This window comes from Balaenoptera acutorostrata, chromosome 11, assembly GCF_949987535.1.
Source record: "Balaenoptera acutorostrata chromosome 11, mBalAcu1.1, whole genome shotgun sequence".
Lineage (NCBI taxonomy): Eukaryota > Metazoa > Chordata > Mammalia > Artiodactyla > Balaenopteridae > Balaenoptera > Balaenoptera acutorostrata.
Window position 1 is genome coordinate 68,697,435 of NC_080074.1, and position 21,144 is coordinate 68,718,578.

Consider the following 21,144-nt stretch of genomic DNA (forward strand, 5'->3'; position numbering starts at 1 on the left):
AAAAGGGAATTGAGATGAACTCATTCATTCAACAGACTCTGAAGCAGCTCTGGACTCTTAGGGTTGTAGTAATGCACAAAAGAGACAAAGTGCTTGCTAACAGAGTATCTTTTGTGGACAATAAAGAGATAAATGTATAATATGACAGGTGTTATATGTGCTTTAGAGAAGAATAAAGTAGGGTAAAGGGACAAAGGATGATGACATTCTGGAGGTGATTATATAAGGCATCAGGGAAAGCCTCTTGGATTAGATTATATTTGAACAGCAATCTAGAATAAGTAAGGGATCAAGCCATAAATGTATCTAGAGTGTTGCAGGAGAGGGAAGAGCAAGTGCAAAAGCCTTGAGACAGGAGCAATCATGGTATGTTCAGAGAATAGCACGGAGGTCAGTATGACTAGAACAATTGAGTTACGTAGATGGAGGAGGAAGAGTTAAGCCATTGGCTGGGAGGTCATTTAGGGCCTCCTAAATGGCAGGCATTTTCAGGGATAGTATGGACTGACATATTATTAAAGGATCTCTGGCTGTTAAGGAGAGAATAGTTCATAGGAGGGCAAGGTCCTCATAGGAGGACTGAGAGACTAGTTTGGTGGCTTTATTCCAGGCCACAGATGATGGTGGGTTGGGCCAGGAAGATATTAATGGAAGTGGTGAGAAGTGGCTCAATTCTGTAAATGTTGTATTTCAGAGGTGAAATTAAAAGGATTTGCTGATGAATTGGATGTGAGGTAAAGAAGTCAAGGGTGAGACTAAAGTCCTGGCCTGAACAACTGTTAAAATGGAGTTGCCAATTACTGAGATGGGGAAGGCTAATAGAATGTTTGGGATGGTATAATAAAGATTTCTCTTTTGGACATGTAAGATGCTTACTCTACAACCAAGTAGAGATACGCTGAAAAAATATGGATGTTTGCATGTTATATGCAAAAGATTTTTTCATCTTTAGATTTAGTGGTAATTGGTTCATGTTGATATGTGAATTAGTGTTTGGCGCTTAAGTCAAATTGATGGTTTCTTCCAGTTATCATTTCTTTCCCCACTCTCGAGTTTGGGCAAAAATGTTAATAAAGACCATGATCAGAAATAAGACTGGAAAGGAAGGTTGAGGCTGACATAGAGAGTTGAGCAATAAAGCTAAAATTTCTGCATATTATCTTATAAGGAGTAATGTTATGCAAAAAGATACCATTAAAGGTTTTTTTTCACTGGATTACAATGTGGTGAAACCATTTTAGGAAAACTTGGTAAAAGTTATTCCAAAAAGATAGGAAACTAAATACCTGTTAGAAAAATTCTAGAGCTGTCTCTTTTTTCTCAGGTTGTGTTTCTTTTTGTCTTTATGACTCATTTAGTATATGCCTTACTTGATCAATTCTGAGAACCCTTTTTTTTTCCCCCTCCATTCTAGCATCTCTGAAGTGGGATTCTATCTTATCATTTATCCCGTATGATCACTGTTGACCAAGCAGCTGCATAGTTGTCACTGCCTGTGACTGTATGAACGTACAAAGTGCTGTCATTAAATCTGGAGAATAGATAGCAGAAACTTGGGAGAAGATCCATTGATAATCCTGGAATTTTCTTAACCCCTAGACCTCTAACTGAGAGAGAATTGGGGGAAATTCATCAGACACATTCACCAACATTCCCAAGAAAGTCATAAGTTGGCTAATTCTATTAAATACATACTTAATTGCAAGGCCAATATAAGAGGCCAGCACCAATGATTTAGTTCTTGTATGGATTTCCTGAGGAATCACCACTGTTCTTTTTTTTTCTTCCAGTTTTATTGAGATAATAATTGATATATACAGCACTGTGTAAGTTTAAGATATACAGCATAATGTTTTGAGTTACATACATCATGAAATGATTATCACTGTAAGTTTAGTGAACATCATCTCATATAGATACATTAAAGAAATAGAAAAAAATTTGTTTCCTTGTAATGAGAACTCTTAGGATTTGCTCTCTTAACAACTTTGATGTATAACATACAGTGGTGTTAATTATATTTATCATGTTGTATGTTACATCCCTAGTACTTATTTATCCTATAACTGGAAGTCTGCACCTTTTGACTACCTTCATCAATTCCCCCTCCTCTCACCCTTCATCTCTGGTAACCACAAGTCTGAGCTCTTTTTCTATGAGTTTGTTTGTTTGTTTTGAAGTATAATTGACCTACAACACTGTGTTAGTTCCTGGTACACACATAATGATTTGCTATTTCTATACATTTCAAAATGATCACCATGATAAATCCATTTACCATCTGTCACCATACAAAGATATTACATAATTTATTGACTGTATTCTCCACAAATCACCACTGTTCTTGATAGCATAGAGGATGATGTGTGAAAAATGGTCATCAACAAACTTGGGTTGAAAAGTAATTAGAAAAAGTTGGATTTTGCATGTAAAGAAGTTTTATGAATGCCTTAACCAATTTATTATGCCTATATATTCACTTTTATTAGTCAATTAAAAACTGTACCTAGGTCTATATTAGTTTCCTAGGGCTGCTGTAAAAAATTCATTACAACTTGGTGGCTTAAAACAACAGAAACTTATTTCCTCACTCTTCTAGAGGTTAGAAGTCTGAAATCAAGCTGTTGGCAGACCCATGCTCCCTCCATAGGGTCTAGGGAAGATTCTTTCCTTGCCTTTTCCCTAATTTCTGGTGGTTCCTGGCAATCCTTGGCATTGTTTGGCTTGTAGCTGCATCACTGGAATCTCTGCTTCTGTCTTCATATGGTCTCTACTATTGTGTCTCCCTCTGTATCATTGTTTGTCTCTGATAAGGACACACTCATTGGATTTAGTCCCTACTCTAATCCAGTATGATCTCATGTCAATCTTACTTTTAATTGCATATGCCATGACCGTATGTCTAAATGTCATAATCTGAGGTTCCAAGTGGACATGAATTTTGGGGTAGGGGGTCTCAGGGGTGACACCTTCAGCCTACTACAAGGTCAAAAACAGCTCTTTCAGTAATTCCGAAATAAAATTTCTAAGTGATAAGAAATCACTGTGACCCAACTCTGACGCAGAGATTGTGTTCTCCAAATAACATTTCCTAATAAAAGAACCAGGTCTCCTTGAAATAAATGACTGTTTCCAGGTTTGAGATAGTAAATAAATAAGATGTGCCTAGAGTATTTTTTTCTTAACAGAAGGCAAGGAAACTTTCAAAGCAGTGCTAGGATTCTAACAAGTCTCAAGGGCTCTACCCACCACCAGAGCCTCCAATCAAGCCTCTTAGATAGCCTCAACCACCAGAGGGCGGACAGCAGAAGCAAGAAAAACTACAATCCTGCAGCCTGTGGACCAAAAACCACAGTTACAGAAAGATAGACAACATGAAAAGGCAGAGGGCTATGTACCAGATGAAGGAACAAGAAAAAACCCCAGAAAAACAACTAAATGAAGTGGAGATAGGCAACCTTCCAGAAAAAGAATTCAGAATAATGATAGTGAAGATGATCCAGGACCTCGGAATAAGAATGGAGGCAAAGATTGAGAAGATGCAAGAAATGATTAACAAAGACCTAGAAGAATTAAAGAACAAACAAACAGAGATGACCAATACAATAACTGAAATGAAAACTACACTAGAAGGAATCAATAGCAGAATAACTGAGGCAGAAGAACGGATAAGTGATCTGGAAGACAGAATGGTGGCATTCACTGCTGCGGAACACACTAAAGAAAAAAGAATGAAAAGAAATGAAGAAAGCCTAAGAGACCTCTGGGACAACATTAAACGCAACAACATTCGCATTATAGGGGTCCCAGAAGGAGAAGAGAGACAGAAAGGACCAGGGGAAATATTTGAAGAGATTATAGTCGAAAACTTCCCTAACATGGGAAAGGAAATAGCCACCCAAGTCCAGGAAGCGCAGAGAGTCCCATACAGGATAAACCCAAGGAGAAACACGCCGAGATACATAGTAATCAAAGTGGCAAAAATTAAAGACAAAGAAAAATTATTGAAAGCAGCAAGGGAAAAACGACAAATAACATACAAGGGAACTCCCATAAGGTTAACAGCTGATTTCTCAGCAGAAACTCTGCAAGCCAGAAGGGAGTGGCATGATATACTTAAAGTGATGAAAGGGAAGAACCTACAACCAAGATTACTCTACCCGGCAAGGATCTCATTTAGATTTGATGGATAAATCAAAAGCTTTATAGACAAGCAAAAGCTAAGAGAATTCAGCACCACCAAACCAGCTCTACAGCAAATGCTAAAGGAACTTCTCTAAGTGGGAAACACAAGAGAAGAAAAGGACCTACAAAAACAAACCCCCCAAAAATTAAGAAAATGGTCATAGGAACATACATATCGGTAATTACCTTAAACATGAATGGATTAAATGCCCCAACCAAAAGACATAGACTGGCTGAATGGATACAAAAACAAGACCCATATATATGCTGTCTACAAGAGACCCACTTTAGACCTAGGGACACATACAGACTGAAAGTGAGGGGATGGAAAAAGATATTCCATGCAAATGTAAATCAAAAGAAAGCTGGAGTAGCTATACTCATATCAGATAAAATAGACTTTAAAATAAAGAATGTTACAAGAGACAAGGAAGGACACTTCATAATGATCAAGGGATCAATCTAAGAAGAAGATATAACAATTATAAATATATATGCACCCAACATAGGAGCACCTCAATACATAAGGCAACTGCTAACAGCTATAAAAGAGGAAATTGACAGTAACACAATCATAGTGGGGGACTTTAACACCTCACTTACACCAATGGACAGATCATCCAAAAAGAAAATAAATAAGGAAACAGAAGCTTTAAATGACACAATAGACCAGATAGATTTAATTGATATATATAGGGCATTCCATCCAAAAACAGCAGATTACACGTTCTTCTCAAGTGCGCACGGAACATTCTGCAGGATAGATCACATCTTGGGTCACAAATCAAGCCTCAGTAAATTTAAGAAAATTGAAATCATATCAAGCATCTTTTTTGTCCACAACGCTATGAGATTAGAAATGAATTACAGGGAAAAAAACGTAAAAAACACAAACACATGGAGGCTAAACAATACGTTACTAAATAACCAAGAGATCACTGAAGAAATCAAAGAGGAAATCAAAAAATACCTAGAGACAAATGACAATGAAAACACGATGACCGAAAACCTATGGGATGCAGCAAAAGCAGTTCTAAGAGGGAAGTTTATAGCTATACAAGCCTACCTCAAGAAACAAGAAAAATCTCAAGTAAACAATCTAACCTTACACCTAAAGAAACTAGAAAGAAGAACAAACAAAACCCAAAGTTAGCAGAAGGAAAGAAATCATAAAGATCAGAGCAGAAATAAATGAAATAGAAACAAAGAAAACAATAGCAAAGATCAATAAAACTAAAAGTTGGTTCTTTGAGAAGATAAAATTGATAAGCCATTAGCCAGACTCATCAAGAAAAAGAGGGAGAGGACTCAAATCAATAAAATCAGAAATGAAAAAGAAGTTACAACAGACACCGCAGAAATATAAAGTCATCCTAAGAGACTACTACAGGCAACTTTATACCAATAAAATGGACAACCTGGAAGAAATGGACAAATTTTTAGAAAGGTATAATCTTCCAAGACTGAACCAGGAAGAAACAGAAAATATGAACAGACCAATCACAAGTAATGAAATTGAAACTGTGATTAAAAATCTTCCAACAAACAAAAGTCCAGGACCAGATGGCTTCACAGGTGAATTCTATCAAACATTTAGAGAAGAGCTAACACCCATCCTTTTCAAACTCTTCCAAAAAATTGCAGAGGAAGGAACACTCCCAAACTCATTCTATGAGGCCACCATCACCCTGATACCAAAACCAGACAAAGACACTACAAAAAAAGAAAATTACAGACCAATATCACTGATGAATATAGAGGCAAAAATCCTCAACAAAATACTAGCAAACAGAATCCAACAACACATTAAAAGGATCATATACCACGATCAAGTGGGATTTATCCCAGGGATGCAAGGATTCTTCAATATACGCAAATCAATCAATGTGATACACCATATTAACAAATTGAAGAATAAAAACCATATGATCATCTCAATAGATGCAGAAAATGCTTTTGACGAAATTCAACACCCATTTATGATAAAAACTCTTGAGAAAGTGGGCATAGAGGGAACCTACCTCAACATAATAAAGGCCATATATGACAAACCCACAGCAAACATCATTCTCAACAGTGAAAAACTGAAAGCATTTCCTCTAAGATCAGGAACGAGACAAGGATGTCCACTCTCACAACTATTATTCAACATAGTTCTGGAAGTGCTAGCCACGGCAATCAGAGAAGAAAAAGAAATAAAAGGAATACAAATTGGAAAAGAAGAAGTAAAACTGTCACTGTTTGCGGATGACATGATACTATACATAGAGAATCCTAAAACTGCCACCAGAAAACTGCTAGAGCTAATTAATGAATATGGTAAAGTTGCAGGATACAAAATTAACGCACAGAAATCGCTTGCATTCCTATACACTGATGATGAAAGAGCTGAAAGAGAAATTATGGAAACACTCCCATTTACCATTGCAACATAAAGAATAAAATACCTAGGAATAAACCTACCTAGGGAGACAAAAGACCTGTATGCAGAAAACCATAAGACACTGATGAAAGAAATTAAAGATGATACCAACAGATGGAGATATACCATGTTCTTGGATTGGAAGAATCAACATTGTGAAAATGACTATACTACCCAAAGCAATCTACAGATTCAGTGCAATCCCTATCAAATTACCTATGGCATTTTTTACAGAGCTAGAACAAATCATCTTAAAATTTGTATGGAGACACAAAAGACCCCGAATAGCCAAAGCAGTCTTGAGGGAAAAAAACGGAGCTGGAGGAATCAGACTCCCTGACTTCAGACTATACTACAAAGCTACAGTAATCAAGACAATATGGTACTGGCACAAAAACAGAAACATAGATCAATGGAACAAGATAGAAAGCCCAGAGATTAACCCACGAACCTATGGTCAACTAATCTATGACAAAGGAGGCAAAGATATACAATGGAGAAAAGACAGTCTCTTCAATAAGTGGTGCTGGGAAAACTGGACAGCTACATGTAAAAGAATGAAATTAGAATACTCCCTAACACCATACACAAAAATAAACTCAAAATGGATTAGAGACCTAAATATAAGACTGGACACTATAAAACTCTTAGAGGAAAACATAGGCAGAACACTCCATGACATAAATCACAGCAAGATCTTTTTTGATCCACCTCCTAGAGAAATGGAAATATAAACAAAAATAAACAAATGGGACCTAATGAAACTTCAAAGCTTTTGCACAGCAAAGGAAACCATAAACAAGAGGAAAAGACAACCCTCAGAATGGGAGAAAATATTTGCAAATGAATCAACAGACAAAGGATTAATCTCCAAAATATATAAACAGCTCATTCAGCTCAATATTAAAGAAACAAACAACCCAGTCCAAAAATGGGCAGAAGACCTAAATAGACATTTCTCCAAAGAAGACATACAGATGGCCACAAAGCACATGAAAACATGCTCAACATCCCTAATTATTAGAGAAATGCAAATTAAAACTACAGTGAGGTATCACCTCACACCAGTTAGAATGGGCATCATCCGAAAATCTACAAACAACAAATGCTGGAGAGGGTGTGGAGAAAAGGGAACCCTCTTGCACTGTTGGTGGGAATGTAAATTGATACAGCCACTATGGAGAACAATATGGAGGTTCCTTAAAAAACTAAAAATAGGGCTTCCCTGGTGGCGCAGTGGTTGAGAATCCGCCTGCCAATGCAGGGGACACGGGTTCGAGCCCTGGTCTGGGAAGATCCCACATACCACAGAGCGGCTGGGCCAGTGAGCCACAATTACTGAGCCTGCGCGTCTGGAGCCTGTGCTCCGCAACAAGAGAGCCCGCGATAGTGAGAGGCCCGTGCACCGCGATGAAGAGCGGTCCCCGCACCGCGATGAAGAGTGGCCCCCACTTGCCGCAACTAGAGAAAGCCCTCGCACGAACCGAAGACCCAACACAGCCAAAAATAAATAAATAAGTAAATAAAGTAGCTATAAAAAAAAATTAAAAAAAAAAAAAAAAAAAACTAAAAATAGAATTACCATATGACCCAGCAATCCCACTACTGGGCATATACCCAGAGAAAACGATAATTCAAAAAGACACATGCACCCGAATGTTCATTGCAGCACTATTTACAATAGCCAGGTCATGGAAGCAACCTAAATGCCCATCAACAGACGAGTGGTTAAAGAAGGTGTGGTACATATATACAATGGAATATTACTCAGCCATAAAAAGGAACGAAATTGAGTCATTTGTTGAGAAGTGGATGGATCTAGAGACTGTCATACAGAGTGAAGTAAGTCAGAAAGAGAAAAACAAATATCGTATATTAATGCATGTATGTGGAACCTAGAAAAATGGTACAGATGATCCGGTTTGCAGGGCAGAAGTTGAGACACAGATGTAGAGAATGGACATATGGACACCAAGGGGGGAAAACTGCGGTGGGGTGGGGATGGTGGTGTGCTGAATTGGGCGATTGGGATTGACATGTATACACTGATGTGTATAAAATTGATGCCTAATAAGAACCTGCAGTATAAAAAAACAAACAAAACAACTAATACTAAACTTTCATTGGGTTATTTGTATGGAAATATGTTAATATAAATGTTTCAGACATTACATGAAATTTCTAAAAATCTTGTATTTGTATGGAAATATGTTAATATAAATGTTTCAGACATTACATGAAATTTCTAAAAATCTTAAAAAAAAAAAAAAAAGTCTCAAGAATCAACTAGATTGGGCTCCCTCTAGCCAAAAATGGAACGATCTGAGCATGAAGAGGATAATAACTTCAGTAACTGTCAAGGACAGTTATTGAAACCTGTCAGATATGTTTAAGTTCATGAGTTCATCATGCTACCTTATAAGTAAACAAACACAAATTGGTCTATTTTAGAGGATGCTAGGAAGTTAACTCATTTTTAAAACCAATATATGAAAGGAAAGATACAAGCATCTACCTTGCCTTTTGTATATAAACTGTACATCAAGGTAATTGAACAGGTAGTAAACGAAAGTTTATTTTTTATGGAAATAGTTCTGCAACTAATTGAAGATTATGGAATTCGAAGATCAGCATTTTGTAAACTTTAATGAATTAATAGTTCTAGGCAGTGATCAGCAATGGCTGTTAGCATCCTAAGAGACAGCCAAACATTAAACATTTCCTTACGGAAGTACGTAACTACATATATGCAGTAGTGTGCCAAAGAAAAGAAAAGAAAAAAGAAACCCAAAAAACAGAAACCTGCATCTGATTAAGAAATCTAACTACTAATTTATAAGACATACAAGAGACAGAGATGCATGTTAAGTGACAAGAAGGAGATGCAATCAACAAAATGTAGATCACAGACAAATGACCTCGTTTCTTTTGTCAAAAAGTTCCAAGGAGTTTAAAAGTGGGAGAGGGAACCTGTAGATTAAAAGAGACAAAAGAAAGATTCAACTAGTCACAGTTGGATTATTTGGATCCTTATTGTGACATGTTGTAAAAAGAAAGTAAAATATATATATATATATATAAAACTTTAAGGACAGTTGGGGAAAGTTGAACTTCAGGTGTTTGGTATTGAGCTATTGGAGGATTTTTGTTTACTTGTAATAATGGTATTAATGTTATTTTTTTCCCCAAAGAACACTTATATTTTAAAGTTAGTTATTTACTGAAGTAGTTGTGCATTAAAATGATATGCTGTCTAAAATTTGTTTCAAAATGACTTGAGAAGGTGGTAGATAAATTAACAGTGGATGTGAATTAATAATTGTGGAGGCGGGGATATGGGTATGATGGAGTTTCATTATGCTATTTGCTCTATTTTGTGTTTGTTTGAAATTTTCTGTAATTAAAAAAAATGTACTATGAGAATTTAATTGGCCATTTTCCCCTGATAGTGGTGCATAAAATAATTCAAGTTCTTAGAGTTAACTTCAATGAAATAAAGTATATTAGCTTGTTTTGCGGCTTTTTTTTCTAGTAAGATTTTAAGTTGTGAATAGTTGTGTTTTCTGTATGGCATTTTCCAGGGTATCATACAAAGTGGTAATGGTAATTAAGTACTTAGTATTTGATTGTCCTTGGCTGTAGCTACCTGATGATAAAAGGTAACTGATCTATGCCTGTAACAGACAGCAAACAGACTTCAGAAAGCTTCAGTATAAAAAGATGCGTGAAAATAAAAGACAGTTTTAGGAAAGTAGTTTTCTCTTGAAGGCAAAGAGACTGAAACAAAGATTAATATAAAAGTAAAATAACTGAATGTTAACAGTTAAATCTGCCCTGTAGGTGTCATTTTTTGTACTTTATGGAATGTTCAAAATCGTTCATAATTATAAACTTTAAAACAATTTTAAAAGGCTGAATATCTTGGCCAAGATCACACAGTTGGAGCAGACAGAATTTGATCCAGTCTTCTGACTCTATGTCTAATGCCTCTTCCCACTGCAGACTAATGCTAAAGTATGATATTATTAATGTTACCTTAAGCCTCTCACTTTGTGGTTGTCTACAAGCTTTATAACTCAAATTATCGCCTTTTTCTAATGGCTCGATATAAATAGCAGACTGCTCCCTACTGAACAGATCAATTAACTTTGTAATTAACTTTGATTATTTTGTGTTTCCTTTCATAAATGTAATAGAGAACAGGTTTTGTTTTTGTTTTTGTTTTTTTTCAGGCTAAAGTTTATAAATCATAACTATAGGAATAGAACCTTTAAGGGTTTTAACCTTTAATTTTCACATTGAGATTTCTTAGATATCATTTATTAACAAACTGCCTCATTAGAAGACTAAGAGAATCTGTAAAGTTACTTGTAATTGTCTCAAAGTTTAGAGGCAATAATGAACCTATCATGCAAAAGAGAAGCAACCTTGGACTCTTAAATGTAGGCATTTGATGACTGAGCAAGGAACTAAGATGAAAGTTAAGGTGAAGGTAGAGTTAGTGGGAAGTTGTGCAAATTAAGAACATTTTTATGTGTTTACCTAGTTAGACTGAGCAGGAACCATGGTGCCCAAAGGATAATTTAAATTTATTTTTATGAAAGAACTTCTTGAGAAAATATTATCTGTCTTTTTATGACTGCTTGGCTAGATTTCAGAAGCAATGCGGTTTAGTGTCTTTAATTTTTTCAAGTTTTTCAAAGTGGGAAGGGGTTCTTCTTTGAACATTCGTTTGTTACTTTCTCCCTTAATTTATTATCTTTATATTATACAAACTCAAACTAATGTATAGAGTGTATGAAATTGTGAAGTTCTTTTATCTGGATTAGAAATTATTAGTATAACATTAGTTAAAACTTCAGCAGGCCTAATAGATAATTTTACTGGAAGTTGAGCCACTTGGGTTTTGTACTAGTTTTTCTGTTAAATCATCTGTGGCTCTAATAAAATTATATAAACTGTTTAATTTACTTTCTTCATTTAATGAAGATGGTGTTGCCTCACTGGAGGTATTGTGAAAGATTAGACAGCATACCTTTTGGAGAATTTGTTAAGAAAATATCATTTTCATTCTTCAGTCATACTAGATAACTGAGTTGCCATACTTTTTTTTTTTAACATCTTTATTGGAGTATAATTGCTTTACAATGGTGTGTTAGTTTCTGCTTTATAACAAAGTGAATCAGCTATACATATACATATATCCCCATATCTCCTCCCTCTTGCGTCTCCCTCCCATCCTCCGTACATACTTCTTTTTAAATTTAAACTCCTTTATGTACTTTGTTCTTGGAATGAACATAATAATCTTTGGTTTGGGCTAATACTTTATAATTGATGTAGTTTATAAAAAGTATCCCCTTTTAAGGCATTTCTTAATGGAGTACTTCCTTAGGTACATGCTAGATCCATTTAATTATGGCTCTATTAATTTGGAATCAATTAATCAAACTTTAATTGGGTGCCTGCCAAGTACTAGGCTCTAAGCTCAGAGCCTTTGTTATACTGGTTTGTATTGTAGAAAAAGATGTTGTCATGAAACATCTTTTGGGATACACTGAATTCAAAAAAATAAGATAAGCTTCCAGTTAAGCGTAACAGATTGAGCACCTGTTTAATTCTCTTATCCCTCCTAGAACCCTATGGAAATGACCATAAAGGAATGAAAAGAAAATAAAAATTTAAAGCCAAAAAGATAAGAGAACTAGAGAGAAGGGACAGCAGATAAGAGATGTCCATAAAATAGAAGCTTGAAAATGGTTGTTTGAGGTGAATGGTAAATTGTCTTAGCAGAAAGCTGAAGCCCAAACCTTTCATGGAGAGAGTAGGGTTAAGAATCAAATCAGTTCACGTACCATAGACCCTTAGTCTTGGGTCTGGGGGCCTCTATTATCTCTGAAAGCAGGTATATGCGGTTGTGCTGAAAAACAGAATTGGTTAAATTTTTTTAAAGGAGCAGTTTATCCTGCAGATTTCTGGCCAGTGTAGGGGAAGGAGTCTATGCAGGCAAAGACTGGAGGCTTACTCTCTAGAATGAGTGGTTGAATCAGATTAAACTGTAGCACAAATGAGGGTAGAGGAAACAACAGAGTAAAGAAAAGGAAATTAAGTCAGATGTTGAGACCTCTAGTTCCCTACCCATGATCATTTCCCAAAGCACTTGCAATCTTGCTTGTTCCGAAAGTAGGAGATAGAAGGTATCTTCCAGGATACTGTCTTGCCTAAAAGACTTGGAGATACTGCCATTTGGGTGTCTCTGAATGAAATAGCCAGATCTGTGCTTGATCACCTTACAGTGAAAGCCATTGAAAGGCACTGACCACCCATCCACCTCATCTTCAATCAGTATTTTAGTGTCCCGCAAACAATCAAGAATCACCAGAGATTTCAGGGAACCTCCAATATAATAGAGATCAATAAAGAGACAAAGGAAAGGAACCTGATACAAACCCAGTGCTGGGAAACAGGGAACTACTTGAAAATTAATATCCTCAGAGATAAGAGAAGGGATATTTCATCAATGAAACAAGAAAACACTAGGACCACCACAGCAACAGTCAGCTCTACCCACCACCGGAGCCTCCCATCAAGCCTCTTAGATAGCCTCAACCACCAGAGGGCAGACAGCAGAGGCAAGAAAAACTATAATCCTGCAGCCTGTGGAACAAAAACCACATTCACAGAAAGACAGACAAGATGAAAAGGCAGAGGGCTACATACCAGATGAAGGAACAAGATAAAACCCCAGAAAAATAACTAAATGAAGTGAAGATAGGCAACCTTCCAGAAAAAGAATTCAGAATAATGATAGTGAAGATGATCCAGGACCTCGGAATAAGAATGGAGGCAAAGATTGAGAAGATGCAAGACATGTTTAACAAAGACTCAGAAGAATTATAGAACAGACAAACAGAGATGAACAATACAATAACTGAAATGAAAACTACACTGGAAGGAATCAATAGCAGAATAACTGAGGCAGAAGAACGGATAAGTGACCTGGAAGACAGAATGGTGGAATTCACTGCTGTGGAACAGACTAAAGAAAAAAGAATGAAAAGAAATGAAGACAGCCTAAGAGACGTCTGGGACAACATTAAACGCAACAACATTCGCATTATAGGGGTCCCAGAAGGAGAAGAGAGAGAGAAAGGACCAGGGAAAATATTTGAAGAGATTATAGTCAAAAACTTCCCTAACATGGGAAAGGAAATAGCCAACCAAGTCCAGGAAGCACAGCGAGTCCCATACAGGATAAACCCAAGGAGAAACACGCCAAGACGCATAGTAATCAAAGTGGCAAAAATTAAAGACAAAGAAAAATTATTGAAAGCAGCAAGGGGAAAACGACAAATAACATACAAGGGAACTCCCATAAGGTTAACGGCTGATTTCTCAGCAGAAACTCTACAAGCCAAAAGGGAGTGGCATGATATACTTAAAGTGATGAAAGGGAAGAACCTACAACCAAGATTACTCTACCCGGCAAGGATCTCATTTAGATTTGATGGATAAATCAAAAGCTTTACAGACAAGCAAAAGCTAAGAGAATTCAGCACCACCAAACCAGCTCTACAACAAATGCTAAAGGAACTTCTCTAAGTGGGAAACACAAGAGAAGAAAAGGACCTACAAAAACAAACCCCCCAAAAATTAAGAAAATGGTCATAGGAACATACATATCGATAATTACCTTAAACGTGAATGGATTAAATGCTCCAACCAAAAGACACAGGCTCGCTGAATGGTTACAAAAACAAGACCCATATATGTGCTGTCTACAAGAGACCCACTTCAGACCTAGGGACACATACAGACTGAAAGTGAGGGGATGGAAAAAGATATTCCATGCAAATGGAAATCAAAAGAAAGCTGTAGTAGCTATGCTCATATCAGATAAAACAGAATTTAAAATAATGTTACAAGAGACAAGGAAGGACACTACATAATGATCAAGGGATGAATCCAAGAAGAAGATATAATAATTATAAATATATATGCATCCAACATAGGAGCACCTCAATACATAAGGCAACTGCTAACAGCTATAAAAGAGGAAATCGAGGGCTTCCCTGGTTGGCGCAGTGGTTGAGAATCTGCCTGCTAATGCAGGGGATATGGGTTCGAGCCCTGGTCTGGGGAGATCCCACATGCCGCGGAGCAACTGGGCCCGTGAGCCACAATTACTGAGCCTGCGTGTCTGGAGCCTGTGCTCTGCAACAAGAGAGGCCGCGATAGTGGGAGGTCCGCACACCGCGATGAAGAGTGGCCCCCACTTGCCACAACTAGAGAAAGCCCTCGCACAGAAACGAAGACCCAACACAGCCATAAATAAATAAATAAATTTAAAAAAAAAAAGAGGAAATCGACAGTAACACAGTAATAGTGGGGGACTTTACCACCTCACTTACACCAATGGACAGATCATCCAAAATGAAAATAAGGAAACAGAAGCTTTAAATGACACAATAGACCAGATAGATTTAATTGATATTTATAGGACATTCCATCCAAAAACAGCAGATTACACTTTCTTCTCAAGTGCGCATGGAACATTCTCCAAGATCACATCTTGGGTCACAAATCAAGCCTCAGTAAATTTAAGAAAATCGAAATCATATCAAGCATCTTTTCTGACCACAACACTATGAGATTAGAAATAAATTACAGGGAAAAAAACGTAAAAAACACAAACACATGGAGGCTAAACAATATGTTACTAAATAACCAAGAGATCACTGAAGAAATCAAATAGGAAATCAAAAAATACCTAGAGACAAATGACAATGAACACATGACGATCCAAAACCTATGGGATGCAGCAAAAGCAGTTCTAAGAGGGAAGTTTATAGCTATACAAGCCTACCTCAAGAAACAAGCAAAATCTCAAGTAAACAATCTAACCTTACACCTAAAGGAACTAGAGAAAGAAGAACAAACAAAACCAAAGTTAGCAGAAGGAAAGAAATCATAAAGATCAGAGTGGAAATAAGTGAAATAGAAACAAAGAAAACAGTAGCAAAGATCAATAAAACTAAAAGCTGGTTCTTTGAGAAGATAAAAAAAATTGATAAGCCATTAGCCAGACTCATCAAGAAAAAGAGGGACAGGACTCAAATCAATAAAATTAGAAATGAAAAAGGAGAAGTTACAGCAGACACCGCAGAGATACAAAACATCCTAAGAGACTACTACAAGCAACTCTATGCCAATAAAATGGCCAACCTGGAAGAAATGGACAAATTCTTAGAAAGATATAACCTTCCAAGACTGAACCAGGAAGAAACAGAAAATATGAACAGACCAATCACAAGTAATGAAATTGAAACTGTGATTAAATATCTTCCAACAAACAAAAGTCCAGGACCAGATGACTTCACAGGTGAATTCTATCAAACATTTAGAGAAGAGCTAACAGCCATCCTTCCCAAACTCTTCCAAAAAATTGCAGAGGAAGGAACACTCCCAAACTCATTCTGTGAGGCCACCATCACCCTGATACCAAAACCAGACAAAGACACTACAAAAAAAGAAAATTACAGACCAATATCACTGATGAATATAGATGCAAAAATCCTCAACAAAATACTAGCAAACAGAATCCAACAACACATTAAAAGGATCATATACCACGATCAAGTGGGATTTATCCCAGGGATGCAAGGATTCTTCAATATACGCAAATCAATCAATGTGATACACCATATTAACAAATTGAAGAATAAAAACCATATTATCATCTCAATAGATGCAGAAAATGCTTTTGACAAAATTCAACACCCATTTATGATAAAAACTCTCCAGAAAGTGGGCATAGAGGGAACTTTCCTCAACATAATAAAGGCCATATACGACAAACCCACAGCAAACATCATTCTCAACGGTGAAAAACTGAAAGCATTTCCTCTAAGATCAGGAACGAGACAAGGATGTCCACTCTCACAACTATTATTCAACATAGTTCTGGAAGTCCTAGCCACAGCAATCAGAGAAGAAAAAGAAATAAAAGGAATACAAATTGGAAAAGAAGCAGTAAAACTGTCACTGTTTGCAGATGACATGATACTATACATAGAGAATCCTAAAACTGCCACCAGAAAACTGCTAGAGCTAATTAATGAATATGGTAAAGTTGCAGGATACAAAATTAATGCACAGAAATCTCTTGCATTCCTATACACGAATGATGAAAAATCTGAAAGAGAAATTATGGAAACACTCCCATTTACCATTGCAACAAAAAGAATAAAATACCTAGGAATAAACCTACCTAGAGAGACAAAAGACCTGTATGCAGAAAACTATAAGACACTGATGAAAGAAATTAAAGATGATACCAACAGATGGAGAGATATACCATGTTCTTGGATTGGAAGAATCAACATTGTGAAAATGACTATACTACCCAAAGCAATCTACAGATACAATGCAATCCCTATCAAATTACCAATGGCATTTTTTACGGAGCTAAAACAAATCATCTTAAAATTTGTATGGAGACACAAAAGACCCCAAATAGCCAAAGCAGTCTTGAGGGAAAAAAACGGAGCTGGAGGAATCAGACTCCTGACTTCAGACTATACTACAAAGCTACAGTAATCAAGACAATATGGTACTGGCATAAAAACAGAAACATACATAATGGAACAAGATAGAAAGCCCAGAGGTAAACCCATGCACCTATGGTCAACTAATCTATGACAAAGGAGGCAAAGATATACAATGGAGAAACGACAAGTCTCTTCAATAAGTGGTGCTGGGAAAACTGGACAGCTACATGTAAAACAATGAAATTAGAACACTCCCTAACATCATACACAAAAATAAACTCAAAATGGATTTGAGACCTAAATGTAAGACCGGACACTATAAAACTCTTAGTGGAAAACATAGGAAGAACACTCTTTGACATCAATCACAGCAAGATCTTTTTTGATCTACCTCCTAGAGTAATGGAAATAAAAAGAAAAACAAACAAATGGGACCTAATGAAACTTCAAAGCTTTTGCACAGCAAAGGAAACCATAAACAAGACGAAAAGACAACCCTCAGAATGGGAGAAAATATTTGCAAACGAATCAACGGACAAAGGATTAATCTCCAAAATATATAAACAGCTCATTCAGCTCAATATTAAAGAAACAAACAACCCAGTCCAAAAATGGGCACTAGACCTAAATAGACAGTTCTCCAAGGAAGACATACAGATGGCCAAGAAGCACATGGAAAGATGCTCAGCATCACTAATTATTAGAGAAATGCAAATCAAAAGTACAATGAGGTATCACCTCACACCAGTTAGAATGGGCATCATCAGAAAATCTACAAACAAGAAATGCTGGAGAGGGTGTGGAGAAAAGGGAACCCTCTTGCACTGTTGGTGGGAATGTAAATTGATACAACCACTATGGAGAACAGTATGGAGGTTCCTTATAAAACTAAAAATAGATTTACCATATGATCCAGCAATCCCACTACTGGGCATATACCCAGAGAAAACCATAATTCAAAAAGACACATGCATCCCAATGTTCATTTCAGCACTATTTACAATAGCCAGGTCATGGAAGCAACCTCAATGCCCAATGACAGACGAGTGGTTAAAGAAGGGGTGGTACATATATACAATGGAATATTACTCAGCCATAAAAAGGAACGAAATTGAGTCATTTGCTGAGACTTGGATAGATCTAGAGACTGTCATCCAGAGTGAAGTAAGTCAGAAAGAGAAAAACAAATATCGTATATTAACGCATGTATGTGGAACCCAGAAAAATGGTACAGATGATCCGGTTTGCAGGGCAGAAGTTGAGACACAGATGTAGAGGACAGACATATTGACATCAAGGGGGGAAAACTGCGGTGGGGTGGGGATGGTGGTGTGCTGAATTGGGCGATTGGAATTGACATGTATACACAGATGTGTATAAAATTGATGACTAACAAGAACGTGCAGTATAAAAAAAAACAACTAATACTAAACTTTCATTGGGTTATTTGTATGGAAATATGTTTATATAAATGTTTCAAACGTAACATGTAATTTCTAACAATCTCAAAAAAAAAGACTAAAAAAAGAAAACTTTTGGAAATTAAGAGTATTATAGTAGATGTTTAAAATATTGAACAGAAGTGGAAGGTGAGCTTAGAAACCTCAGAAAGTGGGACAAAAGTCAAAGAGGTGATAGGGTATTAGTTCATGAGGTTTCAGTACCGAGTACTAAAATTCCAGAAAGGAAAAATAAAAGGAAGAAAGTTATCAAGAAAAATACAACAAAAGAAAATTTCCCAGAATAGTAGAGTATGAGTATCCAGATAATTAACCTAATACCTAGTAAATGAGGAAAGAACTACACTTAAGTGCTTTATAAAATCCTAGAACTCTGCATATAACAATATTTGAAGAGCTTCTAGAGAGAGAAAATAGACAATGTGTAAAAGAATGTTGTCAACAACAATAGATGGAGCAGTGGAGCACTGCCTTGAAATTTCTGGGGAAAACAATTACTAACCTAGAAAATTCTGTACACTACCAAACCATCAGTCAAGTGTTAGGGCAAAATAAAGACATTCTCAAATACATAAGAGCTCAAAAATTCATTCTCACACATCCTCTCTCATAGTTATACTGGAGAATATGTATGTGTCACTTAATGAGAAAGTAAACAAAGGAACAATGTGAGATTCAGAAAATGAGTTCCTAAAAGAAACAGAGAAAGGAGAAAAAAAAATAAGAAAATGAGTTTCGACCCAGGAAAAGAGGGGATCGTGACGATGATAGAGGACAGTCTCAGAATGACGGTTGAACAGCAGCTTTTAGAGAGTTAATCAGTTCAGATTGGAGCAAGACAAAACAAGAGTATTTCCAGGAGAGTGGGGAGCAAACTTGATGGATGAATTGATGTATTTGAGTGTATTAAGAGGAGATTTATACTTTTGTTGTAGAGTTAGCCAAGTTAATGATAGATAATATATTGAAGAAAAAAGAAAACAAAGCAGTCATTATCCCTAGGAGAAGCAAGAAGTTGTGCAAGAAAAGTAATCATAATTCAGTGCATGGTTCAGCTGAGGATGTCTATATAGTTATAATTATGTAATATTGCTTATGTCAAATGTTGATATATCAAAAGAACATTAAGGTAGAGGAGCAAAAAGTCTTTATCTTCTATAGAAAAAAAATTGGAAAATATCTGAAACCAAAAAAATCAAGGTAGAGTAGTATAAGCATATTATTTAGAAATAAAGACGTAAATATGAGAGGAAACAGCTAAAGGATTTGATGAGTGCTTTGGTGGAGCTGAAATCAGGAGTGGGGATTGCTGTAGTTTTTTTTTTTTTAAATAAGTCTAGAAATGCTGTTTGACTTCTTAAAGTATGTACATTCATTACTTTGATAAAAATTAAATAAAAAGATGTATCACTGCTGCCCAAAGGATAGATTAGTAGAATGAACTTGTGAAATGGTCTCTAGGAAACCACAGTTTAGACAAATCCACCATTGGAGCTGCTCATAATCACCTGAGAATTACCCAGAAATATGTGAAATAGCTTTTGGATAAGATTTTCATACTTAGCATTGGCCAGAAAACTAACAGTTCTTCCCACAGAGAGCATTTCATCTGTGGTGGCTTCTTGACATAGGCTTCCAAGTGAAGGAATGCTGTGTAAACAGTACGTACTTATTCAGTATTGAGTGAATGAAACCTGAATGAGAACAACTTAGCATCCTTTGGACATAAAAAATACTGTGTAGCTACAACACAGCAATTCTCGGTCTAGTTGAAGGAAATTGTTATTTCTAAGAATGTGTCTGGGTACCTATCACATTTTTATTCCTGGCTTCTTTAACCACTTAAAAAAATCAGTTATCATCTTTTAAATATACATCAAAGGGTAGGAAAATAAGTTCCTGGAACTCAGCCAGCACCCCTCTCCCCAGCATGAAATTTCATTTGTTACAACAGTTCTGGGTGGGACATGTGTGAAGGATGGATAACAGCATGAAACCATACAGCTGTTGTACAGTAACTTAAAAGGAAATTAGTATGTTATTAAGTAGAAAGTAGGCTGTTACCAACTGGACTGACAGAAGAAACCCAAAATACTTACAATCTTGCAGTGGCAGGAAACAGGCCTCCCAGTTAGTCAGGTTGATTTATTTTGAACAAAGTTAGTAGGGCCTTTGTGAGACAAGCTTGGCTGGAGATTGAAAGACCAGTTGTCGATTGTACTGTAAACTTTTCCCAGAGTTCTGAGGAGAGAGCAGTGGCAGTACCAGCAGCAGTTTATTGCAGACAAGTGTATTGATAGGTAGAGATGACTAATAACATAGGCTTGATGATAAAGAAAAACCAAGAGCAGTAATCTATAAAGATGTTAACCCAGTTTTTGTGGTTAGCAGAAACTATTCGTCCTTTATCTTCCTTAACCTAGAAGTATGTATCCATAGAAATAAATTTTCAGATGGGACAGGTAAAACCAAAAAATAAGTCGTAAGCAGTACAACCAAAAACGTTGCTATAGCAGAAAGCTGTTTT

The 21,144-nt window shown here is 36.4% G+C and overlaps 1 protein-coding gene across 6 annotated transcripts in view; it reads left to right on the forward strand.

Moving 5' to 3' along the window:
- The window catches only part of SCAF11 (SR-related CTD associated factor 11), an 80,347-nt gene that overhangs the window by 48,025 nt on the left and 11,178 nt on the right, over positions 1-21,144 (forward strand). The window lies entirely within an intron of this gene.